At 28.6% G+C, this 22,821-nt stretch overlaps 1 protein-coding gene across 1 annotated transcript in view; it reads left to right on the top strand.

Moving 5' to 3' along the window:
• The first annotated feature begins 1,386 nt into the window (after window positions 1-1,386).
• The window catches only part of LOC107445427 (zinc finger protein 488), a 110,919-nt gene continuing 89,484 nt past the window's right edge, over window positions 1,387-22,821 (top strand). The window contains exon 1 of the mRNA XM_071178836.2: window positions 1,387-3,430. The gene's annotated coding sequence lies outside the window, so the exon portion shown is untranslated. The remainder of the gene's footprint in view (window positions 3,431-22,821) is intronic.

The raw sequence follows: 22,821 nt of genomic DNA, 5'->3' as shown, positions 1-22,821 counted from the left end.
AAAAATTACCGAGCTTTTTGATGACATGATAAATTTTACCCTCATCTAGCAGTTTTGACCAGCTTTTTTCCTCTGCGTAGAAATCTTAAAAATTTTTAAAATTTGCAATGTAAAAATTTTTAGTGATATCACCAAAACTCGTGTCATTTCACAAAAAAAAGCTTTACTTACTTCAATAAGGTAAAGCCACCGTGAAGGGCAACAGATAATATTAAATAAAAAAAAAAGAAATTATTTTAGCTATATTAATTGAAAAACCTAGTGAAAGAAGCAGGTTAGTAACATTTTTAGAATGAAAAAAAAAGTTGTATTCGAACTATTTTATTACCAATTTAATAGAAGACGGGACTAATAATTCTTCGCTTTATTGTTCTTAATTTTATATAAACCTAACTACCTAAAAATTAAAACCTTATTGCCTAATTTGAAATAAAAAATCATGCTAGCATGCTAAAAATGTATGTGATTAGTTGTGTTAAGATTTAAAGAAAGGCAAAACCAGTAATTCATTAATTCCCTTAAAAATGTCACTTACCTGGTTCTTCCATTAAGCTCTTTAATTGCGTCGCTATGAGCTTTTCAGTTATGAGCATGATTTCGTAGTGTTTCTCTACTGTGATTTATTGATATTTATTTTTTATTCACCCCGTGTGAAGAACGGGAATTCAGCTAGTATATTTATGTATCTTGTTTAAATTTCAATCGTTAATAAAATACTTTTTATTTATCCATTCAAGTTCAAATACATTTTTTAAACTTGTAGTGAATGACACTTGATGTTAATACAGTTTTTTTTAAATATGAATTATTTCATTAAATTCAATTAATTAATTTTAGCTTTATATGGGAGAAAAAATTTTAATTATTTAATAAAAATTAACTGAAATAAATTTTTGTTGTTGATCTAAGTAGAAATTGACTTAAATTTTTTTTTATATTACTTGCCAAATTTGAATTGATAGTTTTTAACCAAAAGCAAAAGCATAAGACAACAATAGTTGACCTTGTTGGATTAAAAGTAGAATTAGCTTCAAAGAAATAATGAATTAATTAACTACGTCGGTAATATTATCTGTAGATTAAAAAAATAGCAATATTTTTCATGAAAAGGACTGAAGTGAAAATGAAATTAAATCAAACATCTCGGAAATATTATTGCATCCCGATAATTCATTACATATAAAAATGGATATTTATAGATCAGTTTTAAATATCAAAACATATCATTGAGTCATCCAAACATTGAATTCACATCACAGATAAAATAAGATAAAAACTCCTCTTTTAGAATAACTTATTTGTGAAAGTAACAGCGTAACTGATAAAGACATATGCTTAGTCTTATCACTTGTATCTTATCAGCTTTAAGGAGTTCATATCTCCCAAGCATTGCGTTGCATTGCGATAAGAAATCAAACCATGGAAACAATGATAGTCATATGAACAACTCTCTTTTATCATATTTGACGTTTCATACCTGGTATGTATTAATGTAATGATGATTTTAGAAATCATATTTTAGAAAGTGTGTTTATTTCAGTAATTCGCTTTGCATTTGTTTCTTGAAACAGATGGCAAGTATTCCAAAATACAAGAAAAATGAAAAAAATGCTGATGAGTTGTGTGTAAAGTATGAAATTCCTAAGTCAATATTCTATAAGGTAGTAAAATATGGAGTACCAGCTAAGAGTGTTAACAAGATCTTCGACAAAGAATGTGTTGTGCAACGAGACTTTTCGAGTAAATTTAAATTTAATTGTTATCCAAATGGCGACTGCAGGAAGAACCGTGACTACGTGTCTCTGAAATTTGAAGAAGATGTAGCAATTAAATCTAGACCTGTATTCCTAACCCTGCATAAATCTACTAAACCGATAGCTTTACTAGCTACTTTTAGCTTGATAGACAACGAAGGAAATATGCGATTTCCAGAATCATTTGCTGTTAATTTCTTAGAAGAGAGAATTGACAACAGAGGCTTTGGTTTAAGTAGATACATAAAAAGAAGCACACTTTTGAAAAATGATGTTTTCCAAGGAGAATATTTGGTAGTTCAGTGTGAAATGAAGTATGAAAGAGAAGAAGATCACTGGACATTGCCATACAGCTTCAGGCTTGGCACTCTCTATATTAGAGATAAGAGTGATGGACTGTGGTCAACGCTTCGGGAGAAGTCGCCATTTTTTAATAAAGTAATTAAAGACGGCATGGCGGAGCTACATTCGTTAAGTAACGAAGACATTTGCGCTTTGAATAACCTGTTGACGAGTATAAAGACAAACTCTGATCCGATCTTTAATCATGTTAATGATGTTCTTGATCTCTATACTTTTGCAGATTATGTTTTACTGTTCGAATATAAGCAAAAGTGCAGCGATTTTTTAAAAGCGCACATGCAGCACGATTTTGTGTTCAACGTTATTGCCATGGCGGATCTCTACGACGATGGTGATTTGAAAGAATATGCTATTAATTATGCTCTGAAGTTCTGGAATAGCAAAGAAATCATAAAAAATTTCAGCATTTTTAAACAAGACAGGCCAGACTTAGCGAGGGAAATTATTGAATATGCAGAAACTGAAAAACCAAGAACAGTGGCAGTTCAAGAAAATAAAATTACAATCGAACAAATTGAAAAAGAGCTGTCAACTAAAATGGTTGTTGAAGATACTAAAGAAGTACCTCTATGGAAATCGTCAACTCAAATTACTGAAGAACTTCCTCTCGAATCATTAAATCAAGCAACTGAAGAAGAACCTGTTCGATATTATGAATTCTATCTGTAGCGAAATCAAACATATGAAGAAGAACTTCCAAGAAAATCAATAATTCGAGTAACTGAAGGAAAACCAGGACGATATTATGAGTTCCATATTTGACCAAATTAAACAACTGAAAAAGAACCAGTGTACGATGTTATAAATTCCATCAATAATCATATAGTTAAACTAAATATAATTCTTCTTAATTGCTAGTAACTGAAAAGTCAATTAGTGGCATATGTATGTGATAGTTACATTTTTTTAAGTGTCTTAAGACAATTAATAGTTTTTTGTAAAGAAACCCAAAACGCAGACTTTCATTAAAATTCTGATGAAAAATCTATTTAGGAAAATTGCTGAATGCAAAATCACTTCAAGTTTTATATATAGTTGTCGTCTCTCACTAATAATGAGAATAATCAAAACACCAATCAGTCTAAAACACATATATATTGTTTAAAAATTCCTCCACTATTACTGACGTCATAAAATTTAAGAAAGTGTACTTGAAAAATCAAATAATTATATATCAAACCTTAATTTGGAAAATAATGGTGATGATATTTTTTAGTACTGATGTTTAGTTGTTTAGTGACTGCTTTCTTATTGGATATGATGCTGAAATCAGATGTATTTTGTCAAGCCTTGAGGAGAATATTTAAAAGCAGGTAATAATTTTTTTTCCCTTTATTTCCATTATTATTTTTTTAAATTTCTATCTGTGTGATTAAGGTAGTTTTTATTTTTGCTTTGTTATCCTAATTTCTAACTTTTATTCTTTTCAACATTTTTACAATTCAGCTTTATTGGAGAAAAAAGAAGAAATAATTTATCTTTCTTTTCGAAGGATGGGGTCGATACAACCCTGATTTTTTTTTCAAAAATTTTGCTTGCATTCCTATTCTGTTGTTTTAACATTACACTTCTTCCCTTTCAGTATTTGAAATTTTTACGAAAAAAAAATTGAAAGTTTCAGTTGAGGTTAATCTCTTGTATTTTTTTACAATATAAATTTCCTGATGCAAATGACTTACCTCCTGTTTTTGAAGGAAAAATTGAATTTTATTTTAAGAACCAATGAGTTATGCTATAAAAAATTAGGCTTTAGTTTTTAAAATTATTGAGTTATATTATGAAATGTTATGAGTTACAGGATTTATTTTCAGTTGGAAAAATTCTCTTAAATCGTTTTCTTAATTATACCTTTTACTATTAATTTATATGAATAGTGTTAGTCCTATTTCGGGATGAAAAAAATTAAATTTTATTTTAATTGTGATAATTCGCTTGCTTATGTTTCCTAAATAACCTATCTGCTGCAAATGATTTACATCGTGCTAATATCCCTAATCAATTTCTGTGACAGAATTTGGAAAAAGTATTTCAAAAGTTTTAATTAATTTTAAGAAAAAGGTTTTTAAATTTTTTAAAGGACATGAGTGACATTTATGGTAAAGGTAAATTGAAACTCTCATATAATCACTAATAATTCAGATCCTGATGATTAGTAACCCACTGAAAAGGTGGGCAAAATTTAGTATTATATTAGTTAGAAGCGTGGGAAAAATATAAAATATTCTCAAAATTTGTCGAATGACTAGTAAAAAAATACGAATGAAAGTTACAAAACCAGCTTGATTACCTTTCCATTATTTTCTGTTTCCTTCGGCAATGCAATAGGTTTCGGTTGCAAATGGAAGAAAAAGTTTCGCTAAATAGAAGATAGGATTACCTAATTACAAACATGAGGAAGGAATCGACAAAATATTGAAATATGTGCTCCTAATCTTATGAACCTTAATTTTATCAGCTTTAAGTTTCAATTTCAAAAAGTCAAAGTTGTTCTGAGGCAATAAAAAATATCACTATAAAAAATTTATAAGAATATCACTTATTTCTGTATCAGAATCTTTGAAATTTCATTTTCCGAAATAAAAAGCGATGATTTTTGATGCTCGGCACTTTCACTCCTTTCTTAGCGGATTCAGCAATCCTTGATCAGCATTTCATCATTTTTGACACTCATTTTGAGACATCATAAAATCTCATAAGACTATGAAATTATTTATGATTTATTATGAGATTTTAGGCGACATCATAAAATCCCCTAATATTTGAGGTACACATAATTTGAGGCAGTCTCATAATTTCATTCTTCAAAATAAAGAGTGATGATTTTTGATGTTCGGCACTTTCACTCCTTTCTTAGCGGATTCAGCAATCCTTGATCAGTATTTCATCATTTTTGACACTCATTTTGAGACATCATAAAATCATAAAATCTCATAAGACTATGAAATTATTGATGATTTATTGTGAGATTTTAGGCGACATGATAAAATCCCCTAATATTTGAGGTACACATAATTTGAGGCAGTCTCATAATTTCATTCTTCAAAATAAAGAGTGATGATTTTTGATGTTCGGAACTTTCACTCCTTTCTTAGCGGATTCAGCAATCCTTGATCAGTAATTCATCATTTTTGACACTCATTTTGAGACGTCATAAAATCATAAAATATCAAAAGACTATGAAATTATAGATGATTTATTATGAGATTTTCATCATGAGATTTTAGACGGCATCATAAAACCCCATAATATTTGAGGTTCATATAATTTGAGGCAGTCTCATAATTTCATTCTTCGAAATAAAGAACGATGATTTTTGATGTTCGGCCCTTTCACACCTTTCTTAGCGGATTTAGCAATCCTTGATCAGTATTTCGTTATGTTTGACAATTATTTCGAGACGAAATCACTTAATATTTGAGGCAATACGAATTTTCATAAATTTTCGAAACTGTTTCCTCACTCATGTGCCATCACAGTGCATTTTGAGTGTTCTCCAGCATTTTTTTTATTTACGCAACATAGTGGGAATAAATAATATTGAGGTTGATGCTCCTGTCTGCCGAGCAAGTTTCCCGGGTTCAATTCCTTGCGTTGGCACAGTACTTATTAATCCATATCCTTTTTGTTTTGTGTCGCGTTACCAATTTTAATTTGTTTCGCGTGTAATAAATATGAGGCAGTAAGTCTAAACTTCTGATTTTATTTCATATCCCTAAACGTGTGAAGATAGCAATTTCTTCAATTTTACGAAATGTTTATTAGTCGGATCATGTTTATGTCATGTTTATCAGTCGGATCATATTTATGTGTGTTTATTAGTCGAATCGTGCGTATGTCATGTTTATTAGTCGGATCAGGAAAAGTTTTTGTGAGTTTTTAACGTCTATTTTTATTTTATTAATCTTTTTTTACTTTGTGGATTTTTTTAGTTTGATTTTCAGAAAAGGCTATGATAAATTTATTACTTTAAGATGAATAATTGGGATCGAGGTTAATCTATGCAGAATTCCTGACTCACTTTAGATAAAAAAAAAGCAAAGGAAACTCTACTCAAAATCTTTATTTTACTAATGACCTAGTACTCTTTCAATCGTTAACTATAAAATTACAATATTTAGATTAAAATGACAAAATGAATTATCTTTTATTTATCTTTATGACAAATTGCATTATCTTTTATTTATCTTTATAAAAGAATAATTGAATGACAATTCCGATATTTTTATCGCACACTCTGATAATGATATCATTAACTCTCTTTAAACCACTGAAAAGTTTTAATTCCAGTTACAGTTAAAATTCTTGAGTTCAGAGTTCTGATTGTCTTTCTTTTGCCTTTTGTACGGCATGGAAATAAATGAACTGTTTCCATGCGATGTCTCATGCACCTACCCCACGCATGCACGGGAATTTGAATTAATATTTAAATTTCCCAAAATGAAAGTCAATCAAAAGAATATATTACTACGTTATCAGTCAATAACTGCTAGAATAATTACCTTTAAAGCAAAAGACCGTCTTTCAAATCCCGAACGCTATTTCAAACTTCGATGTTATCCAAATGGAAACTGTAAGAAGAATCATGGATACATATCTTTAAAAGTTGAAGAATCTCTTTCAAAGGTGTTCTATGAACCATGTTCTTTACATGTTACGTTTGCATTGATCGACAACGAAAGAAATTTGAGATTTCCACAATCATTTGTATTGGATTACAAAGAAAAGTCGAATCATAGTAGATTTATCGGCTTTAGTAGATATATAAAAAGGAGCATACTGGTGGACTCGGAGTTTTTTGACACAGATTACTTGCTTGTGCAGTGTGAGGTGAAGTATTGTCGACGAAATAATATTTCGGATGATTGGGTTGATCCATTAATTTGGTCTACACAGGAAATCTTGAAGAAATCGGAGGAAATACTAAGTGATAACTCACCGTACTTCCGAAGGTCAATAAATGAAGGTACAGAAATTTATGCTGAAGGTCAGAATCCTTCTGATGTTCTCAATTTAATTCAAAGTATTTTGATAAACACAGATCAAGCCTTAGAGGATATAAATAGTGCTTTTGATTTATATAGTTTTGCGGATTATACTTTGATGTCCGATGTAAAGCAAAACTGCAGTGATTATTTAAAGAAAAATATGAAACCTGAAATGGTATTTCCTCTTATTTGCTTTGCGGATATGCACAGTGATGATGATTTGAAAAAGTTTGTATGCAAATATGTAGCTCAGCACTGGAATAATAAAATTGTTTTAAAGAATTTTAATATTTTGAGATTGAAAAGACTAGATTTAGCGCAGGAGATACTCGATTTTAGAAAGAGTGAAGAGCTAACACCAAGAAAATTGGCAACCAATGGAAGTAAAGAAGTGCTTTCAAAGGAAATGACACCAAGCAACTTATATATCCCGGAAACTGAAGTGTCATCAGAAGAAACTCCACAAACTGGTAATAAAAATGTTGGACTTAGTTTTGAATTTTATCAGTTACAGACTCATTCAATTCATTGACGACCAAAATGTCTTTTGGAAGTGGAATGCAACATTTAGGTACAATTAATTTTAAAATCTTTTGATAATAATACTTCTTAAGAGATATAAATGTACAAAAATGTAATAGAAAATGTGTAGTTTGCGTGGCGATAGAGAAAATATATATATACCTTACAAACACATACTTCATTATACAAAAGCTATTTAGTTATTTGCTCTTAAAGTATTACATAAATTAATACCTTTCTTAAACAAAGAATATCTTTAAATTTATCGGAAAATTGTTGAAGAAAATCTAATGATTTAGAGAAATACTGGGGAAGATGTGATCCTCATTACTACATTTTTATAATTTTTTTTCTCAGAAATTTGTTTAATATAAAAGAATGTGTCATATATATGTTAGAGAAGTTTTACTTTTATTCTTTGAAGCAGAATTTTTACTAAAAATATATTTCATACTTGCTTATTATTGCTTATTAATTTAGGTCAAAATAAGTGAAAAATAAACTATATTTATCAAATCAATAATTTATATTTATGAAAAACACTGGTGTCTTTTTCTGCGTTAAAGATGGAATCATCTTCCAAGCAAGGCTCACTTCCTAATTATACTTTTTCAATATCACTTATTTGCAGTTATTTAGGTCTTAGAGAAACATTTATTCATGAATGAAGTTTCTTTAATTTACAAAATCAATTATTAGAAATTTTTTAAATCTGAATGAAAAAAAAATTAAACTACTTTTTTAGTTTCTATATTTTAGCACAAATATAATTCCTATGTTCTAATAGGCATTTCTTAGTATCTATTAGAATGTTTTTAATAATTAAAAAAGTACTGAGATATATTTTTGCTTGTAAGTAGAGAGTCAGAGAAAATATATAGATAAAAGGGTCACCATTATCCCATCTGCGTCAAAAAGCAGAGGAAGCGAGAGATCGATAGAGTGCTGATAAAATCTATCTATTTTGCTTAACCTAATTGCCTCTTGATTGTATTCGTATTTTTGTTTCCAAATCATTCGAAATATATTAATTGGGTCATTATTGTATAATATGTATGCCAATGCTGCATTAAATATCTATGAAACAGAATCCTAAATTTTAAAGAAATGATAAAGAAAATAATATTTTGCTACTGATGAGGTAAATTGCTTTTCAAATTAAAACATGATTGAAGCTTTCATGCCTGATTATTTTAGATCTACATACGAATGTTGTTTTTTAAGTAAGGGTGATTTGAAGATAAAAACCAAACAAAAGGAAATTTTCAGGAAGCAAATTTATTTTCAGATTCTATGTACGTTTCCCGTTTATCTCAGCATAGTTTTCCCAGCTTGTTTAAACACTTATCTTAACTTACACCTGGATTTAGAGTACCCTCTTCATACAAACTTGTCGCCTGCTCCGTTAACCAAGAGGTCACGGCAGTTTTCTCATATTCGTCATCATTGAAGTGATTGCTACCAAAATGATGTCTGAAATATCAGAAAAGATGAATATCATTCTGCTCAAGGTCTGGTCCAAAACTTCCCAACTAAAAGAGTCCAATAAGGCTGGGATCTGAGCTGAGGAGAGTCATTGTCCGTTACATTAAACCTACTCATATTGATGCCACCATTTTTTGTTATTTTTTCAGATTCATTTACTCCTTTAAAAATTTCACTTACTTTGTTCTTCCAATTTTTTTCCATGCATAAAACTTACTTATTTCTTTTTAAGAAAAATAAAGAAATCTAAACTTTAAAAAACTGATAAAAGTGGATCAAGGATACAATGATTAAAAATGCTTTTATCTCTCTCTTCTTATAAAATCCGTTTATAAATTATAAGTCTTATCTCTTATAAATTATAATAGCCACAGCCATTATTTTGAGCATTCAACTTAATGCTACTTTTTGTTTTGTGGCTCAAAAATTATGAGACTTAGAAATTTGAAATTGCGAAGTTATGTAGAAAAATGTGCAAGAAATTTGATGGAAGGAAAATTTTCAGAATGAGGGAGAATATGATTCGATTGTTAGATATTTATTTAAACCTCCATTTTAAATAAGCAATAGAAGTGAAACAATAGAAGTAATAGATATTATTACTATACTATTTGGTGGAAGGTATAGAAATGCAAAGGGTAAAACTTCTAAGAAATGATAGAATGAATGATCATTCTGATAATTTTGATAATTTTGGTAATTTTATCGCGATATTTAAGAGCATTGTACAAAAATAATTTATTTTGTTGAATTTATTTTCAGTTTCATATTTTTACTAAATCTGTAGCAATATGAACTGTAATTTCAAAAACCAGAATTTTTTGTAATCCATTACCACAAAGAACGGAAAAATGACTAAATAAATGATTTATCTTTCTTTTCAAAGGATGGGGTAGATGCAACCCTGATTTTTTTTTCAAAAATTTTGCTTGCACTTCTATTCCGTTGTTTCAACATTACACTTCTTTCCTTTCCCTATTTGAAATTTTTACGAAAAAAAAATTGGAGCTTAGTTTCAGCTGATTTTAGTCTCTTGTATTTGTTTACAATATAAATTTCCTGATGCAAATGACTTACCTCCCGTTTTTGAAGGAAAAACTGGATTTTATTTTAGGAACCAATGAGTTATGCTATAAAAAATTGGACTTTAGTTTTGAAAATTAATGAGTTATCTTATGAAATGTTATGAATAACAGGATTTATTTTCAGTTGGAAAAATTCTCTTAAATCGGTTTCTTAATTAAACCTTTTACTATTAATTTATATGAATGGTGTTATGTTACAAGTCCTATTTATATATGAAAAAAATAAATTTTATTTTAATTGTGATAACTCTCTCGTTTATGCTTCCTAAATAAACTATACCTGCTGCAAATGATTTACATCCTGCTAATATCACTAATCAATTTCTGAGGCACAATTTTTCAAAAGTATTTCAAAAGTTTTAATTAATTTTAAAAAAAAGATTTTAATTTTTTTAAGGACATTAGTGACTTTTATGGTAAATGTTAATTGAAACTCTCATATAACCACTAATATTCAGATCCTGATTATTATTAACCCACTTAAAAGGTGGGCAAAATTTAATATTATATTAGTTATAAGAGTGGGAAAAATATAAAATATAATCAAAATTTGTCGAATAACTAGTAAAAAAAGAAAAATGAAAGTTATAAAACCAGCTTGATTACCTTTCTATAATTTTCTGTTTCCTTTGGCAATGAAACAGGTTTTGACTGTAAATGGCAGCAAGCATTTCGCTAAATAGAAGATAGGGTTACCTAATTATAAACATGAGGAAAGAATCACCAAAATATTGAAATGTGTGCTCCTAATCTTATGAGCCTTAACTTTATCAGCTTCATTATTTGGGTGTTTTCCAGCATTTTTTATTATTTAAGTAACAGTGGGAATAAATAATATTGAGGTTGATGCTCCTGTCTGTCAATCAAATTTCTCGGGTTCAATTCCTTGCGTTGGCATAGTACTTATTGAGCCATATCCCTTTTATTTTGTATCGCGTTACAATTTTAATTTGTTTTAAGTGCAATAAATATGATGCATTAAGTTTAAATTTCTGATTTTATTTCATATCCATAAACGTGTGAAGATAGCAATTTCTTCAATTTGACAAAATGTTTATTAGTCGGATCATGTTTATGTCATGTTTATTAGTCTGATCATCTTTATGTCATGTTCATTAGTCGGATCAAGAAAAATTTTGGGAGTTTTTAATGTTTATTTTTATTTTATTATTATTTTTTACTTTGTGGTTATTTGATTTTCAGAAATGGTTATGATAAATTTATTACTTTAAGATGAAGAATTGGGATTGAGGTTAATCTATGCAGAATTCCTGACTCACTTTAGATAAAAAAAAAGCAAAGGAAACTCTACTCAAAATCTTTATTTTACTAATGACCTAGTACTCTTTGAATCATTAACTATAAGATTAATTATACCTTACAATATTTAAATTAAAATGACAAAATGAATTGTCTTTTGTTTATCTTTATGGCAAATTGCATTATCGTTTATTTATCTTTATAAACGAATAATTGAATGACAGTTCTGAAATTTTTATCACACATACTGATAATGATATCATTGACTCTCTTTGAAACACTGAAACATTTGAATCGCAGTTATAGTTATAATTCATGACTTCAGAGTTCTGATTGTCTTTCTTTTACTTTTTGTATGACATGGGAATAAATTAACTGCTTCCACGCGATGTATCAGGCACCTTCGCATGCACAGGAATTTGAATTAATATTTAAATTTCCCAAAATGAAAGTCAATCAAACGAATATATTACTACGTTATCAGTCAATAGCTGCTAGAATAATTACCTTAAAAGCAAGAGACCGTATTTCAAATCCCGAACGCTATTTCAGACTTCGATGTTATCCGAATGGAAACTGTGAGAAGAATCATGGATACATATCTTTAAAAGTTGAAGAATCTCTTTCAAAGGTGTTCTATGAACCGTGTTATTTACATGTTACGTTCTCATTAATCGACAATGAAAGGAATTTGAGATTTCCACAATCATTTGTATTGGATTACAAAGAAAAGTCAAATCATAGTAGATTTATCGGCTTTAGTAGATATATAAAAAGGAGCATGTTGGTGGAATCGGAGTTTTTAGAAACAGATTACTTGCTAGTGCAGTGTGAGGTGAAGTATTATCGACGGAATAATATTTCGGATGATTGGGCTGATCCATTAGGTTGGTCTACACATGAAATCTTGAAGAAATCTGAGAAAATACTAAGTGATAACTCACCGTACTTCCGAAGGTCAATAAATGAAGGTACAGAAATTTACGTTGAAGGTCAGAATCCTACTAATGTTCTCAATTCAATTCAAAGTATTTTGATAAACACAGATCAAGCCTTGGAGAATATAAATAGTGCTTTTGAAATATATAGTTTTGCGGATTATACTTTGATGTCCAATGTAAAGCAAAACTGCAGTGACTATTTAAAGAAAAATATGAAGCCTGAAATGGTATTTCCTCTTATTTGCTTTGCGGATATGCACAGTGATGATGATTTGAAAAAGTTTGTATGCAAATATGTAGCTCAGCACTGGAATAATAAAGTTGTTTTAGAGAATTTTAATATTTTGAGATTGAAAAGACTAGATTTAGAGCAGGAAATACTCGATTTTAGAAAGAGTAAAGCGCTAATACCAAGAGAATTGGCAACCAATGGAAGTAAAGAAGGGCTTTCAAAGGAAATGACACCAAGCAACTTATATATCCCGGAAACTAAAGTGTCATCAGAAGAAACTCCACAAACTGGTAATAAAAATGTTGGACTTAGTTTTGAATTTTATCAGTGATAGACTCATTCTATTCATTCAGAATTTTTATAAAAATGTTGTACTTAGTTTTGAATTTTATCACTAATAGACAGACTAATACATTCTTTCAGAATTTTTATAAAAATGTTGGACTTAGTTTTGAATTTTATCAGTAACAGACTCATTCTATTCATTGACAACCGAAATGTCTTTTGGAAGTGGAATGCAATATTTAGGTACATTTAATTTGGAAATCTTTTGATAATAATCCTTCTTAAAAGATATAAATGAACAAAAATGTAATAGAAAATGTGTAGTTTGCGTAGCGATAGAGAAAATATATATATACCTTAAAAACGCATTAAATGCTCCATTAAACAAAAGCTATTTAGTTATTTGCTCTTAAAGTATTACATAAATTAATACCTTCATTAAACAAAGAGTATCTTTAAATTTATCGGAAAACTGTTGAAGAAAATCTAATGATTTAGAGAAATACTGGGGAAGATGTGATCCTCATTACTACATTTTTCTAAATTTTTTTCTCACAAATTTGTTTAATAGAAAAGAATGCGTCATATATATGTTAGAGAAGTTTTACTTTTACCTTTTGAAGCAGAATTTCTACTAAATATATGTTTCATACTTGTTTATTATTGTTTATTAATTTAGCTCAAAATAAGTGAAAAATATATTATATTTAGCAAATCAATAATTTATAGTTATGAAAAATACTGGTGTCTTTTTCTGCGTTAAAGATGGAATCATCTTCCAAACAAGGCTCACTTCCTAATAATAATTTTTCAATATCATTTATTTGCAGTTATTTAGGTCTAAGAGAAACAGTCATTTATATCATTAAAGTTTCTTTAATTTACGAAATCAATTATTGGAAATTTTTTAAATCCAAATGAAAAAGAAATTAAACTGCTTTTTTAGTTTTTATATTTTAGCACAAATATGATTCCTATAACCTAATGGGCATTTCTTAGTATCTATTAGAATGTTTTTAATAATTAAAAAAAATTTGAAATATATTTTTGATTGTAAGTAGAGTGTCAGAGAAAATATATATAAAAGGGTCATCATTATCCCATCTGCTTTAAAAAGGAGAGGAAAAGTTTAAGAGGACAATAAAATTCTAATAAAATCCATCTATTTTGCTTAACCTAATTGCCTCTTGATTATATTAGTATTTTTGTTTTCAAATAATTCGAAATATACCAAATTTGTCATTTTTGTATAATATGCATGCCAATGCTGCATTAAATATCTATGTAACAGAATCTTACACTTCAAAGAAATGATAAAGAAAATAATATTTTTGCTACTGATGAGGTAAATTGCTTTTCAAATTGAAATATGATTGAAGCTTTTATGCCTGATTATTTTAAATCTATATGGGTGATTCTCACGAAACATAACAATTCAGACCAAAATTTTTTTTCAAATTTAAAGTCTTCAAAATAATCTAAAAATTTTTTTGTATACTTCTTCAGCTACACTTATTAATATCTTATAGACAACAGTGTAGTTTATTGACATTTGCTCGAGAAATAAAATAAAATAGAAATTCACCAAATCTTGAATGCCAGGAAAATGACATATTACCTTAGAAGTTTAAGAAACAGTCATTTTAAGTTAATAGTAAGTATCTCAACTTAAGCCTTTATGTTAGATGGACCATAAATTGCTTAAATTAATTCTTTTTTTCCACTGTAGAAAGAAACAAAAAAATTTTGCTGTTGATATGTACAGAATAAAATTGTGTATAATAATCAATCATTAAATAAATAAATAACTTTGATTACATCCAAGCATTTTACAATCATACATAAACTTGGTATTAGGATAATATTTGCTTTCCCTCTTTATAGTATTAGCAGTTAAAACGAATTTTTGGTAACACTTCAATGTCCTGGCATTCATAAACCAGGAAAATAACAGCCAGGATAATGACAAATTCGCCATTTTATATACTTATAAAATGCCGAACTATATACTTATACTTTATATACTTATATATACTTATACTTTATATACTTATATATACTTATACTTTATATACTTATATATACTTATACTTTATATACTTATATATACTTATACTTTATATACTTATACTTTAATTTTATATCGGCATATAACTTTACTTCAATTTAAGATTTTGGCCGAAGACGATTATATTCTGCAGAAAACAACAGTATTTCTTAGAATAACTCAGATAAATCTATGTAGTTTTTGTTATTAATGATTTCAAGAAACCAGGAAAATAACAGCATAAAAACCTACTCACCTTGAAAAATTTTTTGAAATAGATTTTGAGCCAGAAAATTGGTTCTTTATTTATGCAACAAGACATGTTCATATAGGAGGGTATCTAATCAATCTATTAACATAAGATATTGATCCCTGCGCTATCTATTTTGGTTATAAATCCCTAAATAAAAGTAGCCAGGAAAATGACAGATTTTCATGGGACAAACAAATTAATGACAGAAAAAATTATTTTAAACGAAGTTTTAGTAAACAATACCCTCTGCGTATATTCTAGAAATGCTTACATAGGATAAGATAAAAAAATTAGATTTTGAAAAATGTATGGGAAGTTTTGAAGCTAGCTATTATTGGAAATATTGTTTGGGACATGCCAGGGTAATGACAATTTGATATTCAATTAAATTGTTTAAGTATACAAAACAGTCAATGGTAGTGCAAAGTCATTTCAAAATGCTAATAGCAATGCTATTTATTAATTTTTTTTAAATAAAAGCTCTTTTAGTATTATAGTATTAGATGATGGAGCAAGGGACAGTGAATTGTCATGTTTCGTGAGAATCACCCATATACGAATGTTGTTTTTTAAGTAAGAAAATAAAAACCAAACAAAAGGAAATTTTCAAGAAGCAAATTTATTTTCGGATTCTATGTACGTTTCTCGTTTTTTTCCCCAGCATAGTTGCCCCGTTTGTTAAAACACATATCATACCTTGCACATAGATTTAGAGTACCCTCTTCATACAAACTTGCCACCTGCTCCGTTAACCAAGAGGTCGCGGCCAGTGCAAGGTCTGTGCTGTAGAGAGTAGTGGTCCAAAACTTCCCAACTAAACGAATCCAATAAAGCTGGGATTTGTGTTGCGAGAGTCATTGTCCGCTACATTAGTTCCGTTACATTAAGCCTACTCATACTGATGTCACCATTTTTGGTTATTTTCCCTGATTCTTTTACTCCTTTAAAAATTTCACTTACTTTGTTCTTCCATCAAGCTCTTTAGTTGTATCGGTGCATGCTTTTCAGATTTGAGCATGATTTCGTAATATTTCTCAGTACTGATTTATTGATCCTCTATTTATTTTTATTTACCCTGTAGAGAGAACGGGTACTCAGCAAGTAAAATTTTTTTTTCTTCATAGACTAGTTTTAACGGAGCAAAATTTCTTGTTTTTTTTTCAGGCTGTCATAGGCATCATGCATACTTTATTTATTTCAAATTGTAATAACTTTTAAAATGATATTAAAATAAATTTTAATTATGTACCATGTTGCCAGCAAGCAAACAAAGAAAGTTATAATTATGAACATGTTTAGTAAGCTAAATATGGACGCTTCAGGGTTTAGGCAGCATTATACGGGACACATGATAGTTCTGACCAAAGTTATATTTTATCTCAGTACTATCTAATTTAATTTCCTTAGATCAAACCTCCTCATAGTGGATCAAATAACTATCCAGTAGGAAAGATTTGACCATATTCATACACAATTAAAAAGGTTAATGAGAATAGTTTACGATTTAAGTAAGAAAAAATGATGTAAACCAGAAGCCAGACATTATAAACATTTTAAGTAATTTCCGTCATTCCAAGAAAGTTCGTTTACCTTTACGCAGTGTACATTCTAAGAAATTTCCGTAAAATTCGGAAGTTGGCAGTTAATTCATGTGGCCAGTGTCATTCTTTGAAGAAGAAAAGCCTAGTAATCGTAATCGCAACGGAAAATTTAGAAAAATTCACCTTTCACTTATGCCGTTATTGTACAGAGCTTTCTAATAATTACGGTGATTGCAGTCTCTAACTACGAACACATAGATCCCAAGTTTAAACCGAGAAAGCGTTTACGAGCATCTTTCTTGCATGACCATGGACAACAAATAAGCAACTCTCTCACTGCTTGACGAATGGTACTTCAATGCATTATTTCGCTTCATTCCATGGTACGCTTTTATTCCACAAACAAGTCGCCTGAACCTCAAGCAACGTCAAGGTTCCAAATTGAATATAACTTTCATGAACATCAGTAACCATTTAAGTCAGTAACCATATATTTTATGAGAAAATATGTTTAGGATGGACAGTATTTTTATGTTCATGATAGCTTTGCGGGTATAAATCTATTCTTACAATCAGTTTCTGGAACACTCTTTGCTGGTCACTGACCGTAATCCAGCTAGAATAATGTTTAGTGTGTAAGCTGAGTGCTTGACAAAAAGAAAGTTAGGATTTGAAAATAATCGAAGTTTTCACCTTCATGACTTTATTTTGATGATAACTTAGTGAGCTAGTGTTCTCTTTTAAGCTATTATATAAGACATTTTACATTGGAAAAAGCTATGATATACATGACTTCATTTTGCTTTAACCTCACAATAAATGTCAAAAAACTAATTTCCAGAATGTATTATATAAACGTACACAAAATAAATATCAATAAGCTTAGCTATTCTAATAAAATTTAATAATAAACTTTAGGATAAAGTCATATAAAGAAATTTTTACGGTTAAACTTTCAGCATTAAGTCTTCCCACTAACTTCCAATGTAGCAACTAATATACTGTATGTTAAAAATGCGTAAAAAAAGCAGTATGAAGCACTTGCATTTCCATACATTAAAACACGTCTTTTATTTAGAAATAAGGAGGTAATTGCGGCGATTTAATATTAACATTTATAAGTTTAGCTATTCGAATTTAATTTGGCCATTTAAAATTTCATTATTAACTGTAGTAAAAAGTCATTGAAATAAATAATTTCCATAGCAACACTTTCAGAATGAAGTCTTCTCACTGACTTTCAATGTAGCAATTAATATACTGTAAGTTAAAAACGCGCCAAACAAATGCAGTATAAAAGACTTGCGTATTCTGAACATTTTCCATACAGTAAAACACGTCTTTTCTTTAGAAATAAGGTAATAAGTGCGGCGATTTATTTGTAGAGACAAAAGCAATTTTGGTGGTAAATGCAATAGAGATCGGCATTTTTCCCCATAATCAGCCACCGCTGATGCACACGCAATTGCCAATATAAGAATCAAAAATTTATACAGTGCCAATGCCATAAAATGAATGGATATTGAAATATCCATTATATATTTATATTCTACAGAAAACAAAAATAGCAGAGAATTGCAAATATGCACAAGCATTGGCAGTGATATAACGTCATCTATTCGTCTTAAATTCAATACAATAGAAGCGAATAATTTTGCCAACATTTCTATCTCTTTATCAGTGTTAGCTTGTTTTAAATGCTCATATAAGATTTCAAATAAAATAGTATAATTTCTGCATAAAAATGCATAATATGTAAAAAAACATCCAGACAGGCCTATAATCTGAATCGTGTGGTACAGGGGTAGTAAGAGAGGCATAACTTCTGAAATGTATTGTACATTTTGAAATGGGTTAAAGTCATTTAATATGAACGCTTGCATGTAGAAGATGATTATTTGAAGCAATTGAAATGTAATCACCAGTGATATGCATAAAACAGAGGTTCGAGTCAAACGCTTAATGTCTTGTTTTCTAAATAATGACTCAAATTTTACAGTGCTTTTCAGCATGTGATATAAATGAGAAGATTTTTTAATAAGAATTATTCTGAATACTAAATCTGTAACTAGCATCAAAAGATAAACAATTGATCTTCTTGAAATTTCTTTAGAAAAATAATATGCCACAAACAAATACAAGCCATACACTATTAAAACAATAGTCCATGAATATGACATAATTTTTTCGGCTAGTTTAAACGAAAATGAACTTCTCTTTTGCGAACTTAATCTGATACCTAAAATACAAAACGATATCAAAATCGGAGAAAATATTGCTCTCTTCATAATATCTGTGTATCTAGAACTTTTCTCAACTTATGAGCTTAAATTACAGATATCAATTGCGAAAAAAAAATTAAGTTTATAAATCTTTATTTTGATTTCAACTATTAGCGATGCAACAATCTGTATTTTCGGAACTACTCTTAAAATTAACAAATGCTAAATAGACTGAAATAAGCTAATGGCTCCTAAAATTTTTATAACTAATTTAAATTTAAGCATTTCTGTAAACTTTAATGTGTTTTTTAAGGTGTTAATGAAAGATGCTGTAAAGAAGTAAATTTATATGGTGCTGGAATAGTTAAGTTTGGATTAACCAATATTAATGAATATAAATACACAACTATATATGTCACTGTGATATATCAGTTAAGGTTTTCCTCTTTCTACAATAATAAGAATTAATCGGTCCCAGCCCTAATTGAGTCGTGATATATAGGTTAATTTTTACCAAGTCTTTAATCTGAATAACACATGGGTAATATATGTATACGTTCAGTTATATTAATAATTATATCAATTATCTCTGTTGTATTAATAATTGCTCATTTACAATCCCAGTCGAGTCGTGCTTAGTGAATTTTTAACAATCTCTTTTATAATCCTTATAACATATAACAGACGCATATGGTGTCAAGATGTGTAATTTAAGGATCACCAATCACTATTAAAGTAATAACTCGCTCACATAAATGATTGAATCGTGATATACAGTTAATTTTTAACAATCTCTTCCATAATTTTCCTTGTATATTCACATCTGGAGCCAAAATATGTAATTTAAAGTTTAGCAATCTTTCAATCACTTTTCATCAATCACTTTTAAAAATAATTTCTCACTCACAGCAATAATCGAGTAATGATATGTAAGTCAATTTTAAACAATCTCTCGTTCTATAATCTTGTTCTATAATTTTAAACAATCTCTCGTTCTATAATCTTGTTCTATAATTTTAAACAATCTCTCGTTCTATAATCTTGTTCTATAATCTTCTTCAATTTATAATCTTGATAACATAGCCACATACGGAGTCAAAATTTGTAAGTTAACTTTCACCAATCACTATTAAAAATAATTACTCACTCACAGCAATAATCGAGTCGTGATATGTAAGTTAATTTAAACAATCTTTTCTATAATCCGAATGATGTATTTTTCACACATAGTGCCAAAATGTATTTACCAATGTGTTAAGGCTTACCAATCTTTGCCATAGTACTAATTACTCAGTCATAGACCTAATCACGTCGTAATATAAAAATTAATTTCTTCCACTCTCTTTCGTAATTCTTATGATGTAGTCACAGATGGAGCAGATATGTAAGTTGATGCTATGATAATAATTACTCAGTCTCAGCCATAAGCGATTAGTGATATATAATTTATTTTTCATCGATTCTATAATCTAAATAACATATTCCCTTATAGTTAAAAAATGTGTAAGTTAATATTCACCGATCTCTGCTATATTAATAACTAGACATTCACAGTAAAAGTTGAGTCATGATATTTAAATTACTTTTTAATAATATCTTCTATAATCTTAATATACGGTGCCAAAATGTGTAAGTTAAGATTTACCAATCTATTCTACAGTATTAATTATTCAGTCTTTTCTATAATCCGAATGATGTATTTTTCACACATAGTGCTAAAATGTATTTACCAATGTGTTAAGGCTTACCAATCTTTGCCATAGTACTAATTACTCAGTCATAGACCTAATCACGTCGTAATATAAAAATTAATTTCTTCCACTCTCTTTCGTAATTCTAATGATGTAGTCACAGATGGAGCAGATATGTAAGATGATGCTATGATAATAATTACTCAGTCTCAGCCATAAGCGATTAGTGATATATAATTTATTTTTCATCGATTCTATAATCTAAATAACATATTCCCTTATAGTTAAAAAATGTGTAAGTTAATATTCACCGATCTCTGCTACATTAATAACTAGACATTCACAGTAAAAGTTGAGTCATGATATTTAAATTACTTTTTAATAATATCTTCTATAATCTTAATATACGGTGCCAAAATGTGTAAGTTAAGATTTACCAATCTATTCTACAGTATTAATTATTCAGTCTTTTCTATAATCCGAATGATGTATTTTTCACACATAGTGCCAAAATGTATTTACCAATGTGTTAAGGCTTACCAATCTTTGCCATAGTACTAATTACTCAGTCATAGACCTAATCACGTCGTAATATAAAAATTAATTTCTTCCACTCTCTTTCGTAATTCTTATGATGTAGTCACAGATGGAGCAGATATGTAAGTTGATGCTATGATAATAATTACTCAGTCTCAGCCATAAGCGATTAGTGATATATAATTTATTTTTCATCGATTCTATAATCTAAATAACATATTCCCTTATAGTTAAAAAATGTGTAAGTTAATATTCACCGATCTCTGCTATATTAATAACTAGACATTCACAGTAAAAGTTGAGTCATGATATTTAAATTACTTTTTAATAATATCTTCTATAATCTTAATATACGGTGCCAAAATGTGTAAGTTAAGATTTACCAATCTATTCTACAGTATTAATTATTCAGTCTTTTCTATAATCCGAATGATGTATTTTTCACACATAGTGCCAAAATGTATTTACCAATGTGTTAAGGCTTACCAATCTTTGCCATAGTACTAATTACTCAGTCATAGACCTAATCACGTCGTAATATAAAAATTAATTTCTTCCACTCTCTTTCGTAATTCTAATGATGTAGTCACAGATGGAGCAGATATGTAAGATGATGCTATGATAATAATTACTCAGTCTCAGCCATAAGCGATTAGTGATATATAATTTATTTTTCATCGATTCTATAATCTAAATAACATATTCCCTTATAGTTAAAAAATGTGTAAGTTAATATTCACCGATCTCTGCTACATTAATAACTAGACATTCACAGTAAAAGTTGAGTCATGATATTTAAGGGGTCACAGTACCTTTGCAACAATTTTCTAAAATAAAGGTATAATCATTCATTTTAAGGATGCTTTACATGCTCATTTAAGTTATAATCAATAATTTATCTTCAAAAAGTAATTAAACTGTTTAATTTTTTTAAAATTTTAAAAAAAGTTGAAAAAATTCTAAATTTTTAAATCCCTAAGGCTTTTTTATTTTAACATATTTTCAAAAAAAGTTTTTTTCATAGTGCTTGCAATATTTATCTTAGTAATTTTGTGCATTCATTTGTTGATTTATCAATTAGAATATTTTTTATAGATTATTTTGTAAAAAAGTAGAAAAAAAAGGGTAAAAATTCCTGTTAGGTATATATAACATGCCGTAAAAATTGTAATACCTCATAAAATGCTTATTCCATGCACAGTTTGAATAAGTGTATTATACTCAAGATAAAAAAGTTTACTTCAAAGCTTTATCTTAAATAGAAAAAATTCCTTAGGGACTTAATTAAGATTAAGACACAAAATTTTCATCTATGCGAAAAAGCACTTTAAAGTCAGGCAGCTGAGCAAGTTTCTGTATTAGAACAATTTAAAATCATTCATAACTTTTTTAAAAATGTAGATAGAGAGATGAATTCTTTTCTATACATTTGAAATACTTTGAAGTCTTATTATAAGCAATAAAAAATTTTTTGGTATTTTTGTCATTTTTTGGGTACTGTGACCCCTTAAATTACTTTTTAATAATATCTTCTATAATCTTAATATACGGTGCCAAAATGTGTAAGTTAAGATTTACCAATCTATTCTACAGTATTAATTATTCAGTCTTTTCTATA

The sequence above is a fragment of the Parasteatoda tepidariorum genome, chromosome 6 (genome assembly GCF_982258835.1).
Source record: "Parasteatoda tepidariorum strain Cologne lab strain chromosome 6, Ptep-v5.0, whole genome shotgun sequence".
NCBI classification, from domain to species: Eukaryota; Metazoa; Arthropoda; class Arachnida; order Araneae; family Theridiidae; genus Parasteatoda; species Parasteatoda tepidariorum.
This window is presented reverse-complemented; position numbering and strand designations above follow the sequence as displayed.